This window comes from Triticum aestivum, chromosome 2B, assembly GCF_018294505.1.
Source record: "Triticum aestivum cultivar Chinese Spring chromosome 2B, IWGSC CS RefSeq v2.1, whole genome shotgun sequence".
Taxonomy (NCBI): domain Eukaryota; kingdom Viridiplantae; phylum Streptophyta; class Magnoliopsida; order Poales; family Poaceae; genus Triticum; species Triticum aestivum.
In genome coordinates, this window is record NC_057798.1 from 788,497,052 (window position 1) to 788,503,503 (window position 6,452).

Below are 6,452 nucleotides of genomic sequence, written 5' to 3' on the forward strand. Positions count from 1 at the left end.
CTCTTTGTCACCTCCATATACGAGAAACATATCCTTAGTCCTTTTCAGGTATTTCAGGATGTTCTTGACCGCTGTCCAGTGATCCACTCCTGGATTACTTTGGTACCTACCTGCCAAGCTTATTGCTAAGCATACGTTAGGTCTGGTACACAGCATTGCATACATGATAGAGCCTATGGCTGAAGCATAGGGAACATCTTTCATTTTCTCTCTATCTTCTGCTGTGGTCGGGCATTGAGTTTGACTCAACTTCACACCTTGTAGCACAGGCAAGAATCCTTTCTTTGCCTGATCCATTTTGAACTTTTTCAAAATTTTGTCAAGGTATGTACTTTGTGAAAGTCCTATTAAGCGTCTTGATCTATCTCTATAGATCTTGATGCCCAATATGTAAGCGGCTTCACCGAGGTCTTTCATAGAAAAACTTTTATTCAAGTATCCCTTTATGCTATCCAGAAATTCTATATCATTTCCAATTAATAATATGTCATCAACATATAAAACTAGAAATGCTACAGAGCTCCCACTCACTTTCTTGTAAATACAGGTTTCTCCAAAAGTATGTATAAAGCCATATGCTTTGATCACACTATCAAAACGTTTATTCCAACTCCGAGATGCTTGCACCAGTCCATAAATGGAACGTTGGAGCTTGCACACTTTGTCAGCACCTTTTGGATCAACAAAACCTACAGGTTGCATCATATACAACTCTTCTTCTAGAAATCCATTCAAGAATGCAGTATTGACATCCATTTGCCAAATTTCATAATCATGAAATGCAGCAATAGCCAACATGATTCGGACAGACTTAAGCATCGCTACGGGTGAGAAAGTCTCATCGTAGTCAACCCCTTGAACTTGTCGAAAACCTTTTGCAACAAGTCGAGCTTTGTAGACAGTAACATTACCATCAGCGTCAGTCTTCTTCTTAAAGATCCATTTATTCTCAATGGCTTGCCGATCATCGGGCAAGTCAACCAAAGTCCATACTTTGTTTTCATACATGGATCCTATCTCAGATTTCATGGCCTCTAGCCATTTTGCGGAATCTGGGCTCATCATCGCTTCCTCATAGTTCGTAGGTTCATCATGGTCTAGTAACATGACTTCCAGAATAGGATTTCCGTACCACTCTGGTGCGGATCTTACTCTGGTAGACCTACGAGGTTCAGTAGAAACTTGATCTGAAGTTTCATGATCAATATCATTAGCTTCCTCACTAATTGGTGTAGTTGTCACAGGAACCGGTTCTTGTGATGAACTACTTTCCAATAAGGGAGTAGATACAGTTATCTCATCAAGTTCTACTTTCCTCCCACTCACTTCTTTCGAGAGAAACTCCTTCTCTAGAAAGGATCCAATTTTAGCAACGAAAATCTTGCCTTCAGATCTGTGATAGAAGGTGTACCCAATTGTCTCCTTTGGGTATCCTATGAAGACACATTTCTCCGATTTGGGTTCGAGCTTATCTGGTTGAAGTTTCTTCACATAAGTATCGCAGCCCCAAACTATGAGAAATGACAACTTTGGTTTCTTGCCAAACCACAGTTCATAAGGCGTCGTCTCAACGGATTTTGATGGTGCCCTATTTAACGTGAATGTGGCCGTCTCTAAAGCATAACCCCAAAACGATAGCGGTAAATCGGTAAGAGACATCATAGATCGCACCATATCAAGTAAAGTACGATTATGACGTTCGGACACACCATTTCGCTGTGGTGTTCCAGGTGGCGTGAGTTGCGAAACTATTCCACATTGTTTCAAATGTAAACCAAACTTGTAACTCAAATATTCTCCTCCACGATCAGATCGTAGAAACTTTATTTTCTTGTTACGATGATTTTCTACTTCACTCTGAAATTCTTTGAACTTTTCAAATGCTTCAGACTTGTGCTTCATCAAGTAGATATACCCATATCTGCTCAAATCATCTGTGAAGGTGAGGAAATAACGATATCCGCCATGAGCCTCAACATTCATCGGACCACATACATCTGTATGTATGATTTCCAACAAATCTGTTGCTCTCTCCATATATCCGGAGAACGGTGTTTTGGTCATCTTGCCCATGAGGCACGGTTCGCAAGTACCAAGTGATTCATAATCAAGTGATTCCAGAAGTCCATCAGTATGGAGTTTCTTCATGCGTTTTACACCGATATGACCTAAACGGCAGTGCCACAAATATGTTGCACTATCATTATCAACTCTGCATCTTTTGGCTTCAACATTATGAATATGTGTATCACTACTATCGAGATTTAATAAAAATAGACCACTCTTCAAGGGTGCATGAACATAAAAGATATTACTCATATAAATAGAACAACCATTATTCTCTAATTTAAATGAATAACCGTCTCGCATCAAACAAGATCCAGATATAATGTTCATGCTCAACGCAGGCACCAAATAACAATTATTCAGGTCTAAAACTAATCCCGATGGTAGATGTAGAGGTAGCGAGCCGACCGCGATCACATCGACTTTGGAACCATTTCCCACACGCATCGTCACCTCGTCCTTAGCTAATCTTCGCTTAATCCGTAGTCCCTGTTTCGAGTTGCAAATGTTAGCAACAGAACCAGTATCAAATACCCAGGTGCTACTGCGAGCATTAGTAAGGTACACATCAATAACATGTATATCACATATACCTTTGTTTACTTTGCCATCCTTCTTATCCGCCAAATACTTGGGGCAGTTCCGCTTCCAGTGTCCAGTCTGCTTGCAGTAGAAGCACTCAGTTTCAGGCTTAGGTCCAGACTTGGGTTTCTTCACTTGAGCAGCAACTTGTTTGCCGTTCCTTTTGAAGTTCCCCTTCTTCTTCCCTTTGCCCCTTTTCTTGAAACCAGTGGTCTTGTTGACCATCAACACTTGATGCTCCTTTTTGATTTCTACCTCCGCGGCTTTCAGCATCGCAAAGAGCTCGGGAATAGATTTGTTCATCCCTTGCATATTATAGTTCATCACAAAGCTCTTGTAGCTTGGTGGCAGTGATTGGAGAATTCTGTCAATGACGCTATCATCCGGAAGATTAACTCCTAGTTGAATCAAGTGATTATTATACCCAGACATTTTGAGTATATGCTCACTGACAGAACTATTCTCCTCCATCTTGCAGCTGTAGAACTTATTGGAGACTTCATATCTCTCAATCCGGGCATTTGCTTGAAATATTAACTTCAACTCCTGGAACATCTCATATGCCCCATGACGTTCAAAACGTCGTTGAAGACCCGGTTCTAAGCCGTAAAGCATGGCACACTGAACTATAGAGTAGTCATCAACTTTGCTCTGCCAGACGTTCTTAACGTCGTCAGTTGCATCAGCAGCAGGCCTGGCACCCAGCGGTGCTTCCAGGACGTAACTCTTCTGTGCAGCAATGAGGATAATCCTCAGGTTACGGACCCAGTCCGTGTAATTGCTACCATCATCTTTCAACTTTGCTTTCTCAAGGAACGCATTAAAATCCAACGGAACAATAGCACGAGCCATCTATCTACAAACAAACATAGACAAGCAAAATACTATCAGGTACTAAGTTCATGATAAATTTAAGTTCAATTAATCATATTACTAAAGAACTCCCACTTAGACAGATATCTCTCTAGTCATCTAAGTGATTACGTGATCCAAATCAACTAAACCATGTCCGATCATCACGTGAGATGGAGTAGTTTCAATGGTGAACATCTCTATGTTGATCATATCTACTATATGATTCACGCTCGACCTTTCGGTCCCCGTGTTCCAAGGCCATATCTGTATATGCTAGGCTCGTCAAGTATAACCTGAGTATTCCGCGTGTGCAACTGTTTTGCACCCGTTGTATTTGAACGTAGAGCCTATCACACCCGATCATCACGTGGTGTCTCAGCACGAAGAACTTTCGCAACGGTGCATACTCAGGGAGAACACTTCTTGATAATTAGTGAGAGATCATCTTAAAATGCTACCATCAAACAAAGCAAGATAAGATAAAGGATAAACATCACATGCAATCAATATAAGTGATATGATATGGCCATCATCATCTTGTGCTTGTGATCTCCATCTTCGAAGCACCGTCGTGATCACCATCGTCACCAGCGCGACACCTTGATCTCCATCGTAGCATCGTTGTCGTTACGCCATCTATTGCTTCTACGACTATCGCTACCGCTTAGTGATAAAGTAAAGCAATTACAAGGCGTTTGCATTTCATACAATAAAGCGACAACCATATGGCTCCTGCCAGTTGCCGATAACTTCGGTTACAAAACATGATCATCTCATACAATAAAATATAGCATCATGTCTTGGCCATATCACATCACAACATGCCCTGCAAAAACAAGTTAGACATCCTCTACTTTGTTGTTGCAAATTTTACGTGGCTGCTACGGGCTTAAGCAAGAACCAATCTCACCTACGCATCAAAACCACAACGATAGTTTGTCAAATAGACTCCGTTTTAACCTTCACAAGGACCGGGCGTAGCCACACTCGGTTCAACTAAAGTGAGAGAGATAGACACCCGCCAGCCACCTTTAAGCACGAGTGCTCGTAACGGTGAAACCAGTCTCGCGTAAGCGTACGCGTAATGTCGGTCCGGGCCGCTTCATCTCACAATACCGCTGAACCAAAGTATGACATGCTGGTAGGCAGTATGACTTATATCGTCCACAACTTACTTGTGTTCTACTCATGCATATAACATCAACACATAAAACCTGGCTCTGATACCACCGAAGGGAAACGTAGTAATTTCAAAAAAATTCCTACGCACACGCAAGATCATGGTGATGATATAGCAACGAGGGGAGAGTGTTGTCTACGTACCCTCGTAGACCGAAGCGGAAGCGTTGACGCAACGTAGAGGAAGTAGTCGTACGTCCTCCGGTTCAACCGATCCAAGTACCGTTACTCCGACACCTCCGAGTTCTTGACACGCGTACAGCTCGATGACGCACCCTCGATCTCCGATCCAGCAGAGGCGCCGAGGGGGAGTTCCGTCAGCACGATGGCGTGGTGACGATCTTGATGTTCTCCTGTTGCAGGGCTTCGCCTAAGCACTGCTACAATATGACCGAGGTGTAATATCGTGGAGGGGGGCACCGCACACGGCTAAGGAACGATCAATGATCAACTTGTGTGTTCTAGAGTGCCCCCCTACCCCCGTATATAAAGGAGGGAGGGAGGAGGTGGCCGGCCCTAGGGGGGGCGCGCCATGAGGAGGGGGAAACCTACTCCAAGTAGGTTTCCCTCTCTTTTCCTTATCTTATTTGGAGGGGGAAGGAAAGAGTACTAGTATTAGGAAGTAGTACTAGTAGTAGTAATAGGAAGAGGGGGAAGGAGAAAGGAAAGGGGGGGCCGGCCCCCTTCCCCAATTCGGATTGGGCTTGGGGGGGCGCGCCCCCTTCCCTTGCTCCTTCTCTCTTCCTCCTACATGGGCCCAATAAGGCCCATATACCTCCCGGGGGGTTCCGGTAACCTTCTGGGGCTCCAAACTTCTCCGGAACCTTTCCGGTGTCCAAATATATCCGTCCAATATATCAATCTTTATGTCTCGACCATTTCGAGACTCCTCGTTATGTCCGTAATCATATCCGGGACTCCGAACAACCTTAGGTACATCAAAATACATAAACTCATAATATAACTGTCATCTAAACCTTAAGCGTGCGGACCCTACGGTTCGAGAACGATGTAGACATGACTGAGACACATCTCTGGTCAATAATCAATAGCGGGACCTGGATGCCCATATTGGTTCCTACATATTCTACGAAGATCTTTATCGGTCAAACCGCATAACAACATACGTTGTTCCCTTTGTCATCGGTATGTTACTTGTCCGAGATTCGATCGTCGGTATCCAATACCTGGTTCAATCTCGTTATCGACAAGTCTCTTTACTCGTTTTGTAATACTTCATCTTATAACTAACTCATTAGTTACATTCTTGCAAGGCTTAGGTGATGAGCATTGCCGAGAGGGCCCAGAGATACCTCTCCGACAATCGGAGTGACAAAACCTAATCTCGAATTATGCTAACTCAACATGTACCTTCGGAGACACCTGTAGTACTCCTTTATAATCACCCAGTTACGTTGTGACGTTTGGTAGTACCCAAAGTGTTCCTCCGATAAACGGGAGTTACACAATTCTCATAGTTATAGGAACATGTATAAGTCATGAAGGAAGCAATAGCAGAATACTAAACGATCAAGTGCTAAGCTAACGGGATGGGTCATGTCAATCACCTCATTCTCCTAATGATGTGATCCCATTAATCAAATGACAACACATGTCAATGGTTAGGAAACATAACCATCTTTGATTAATGAGCTAGTCAAGTAGAGGCATACTAGTGACTATATGTTTGTCTTTGTATTCACACATGTATCATGTTTCCGGTTAATACAATTCTAGCATGAATAATAAACATTTATCATGATATGAGG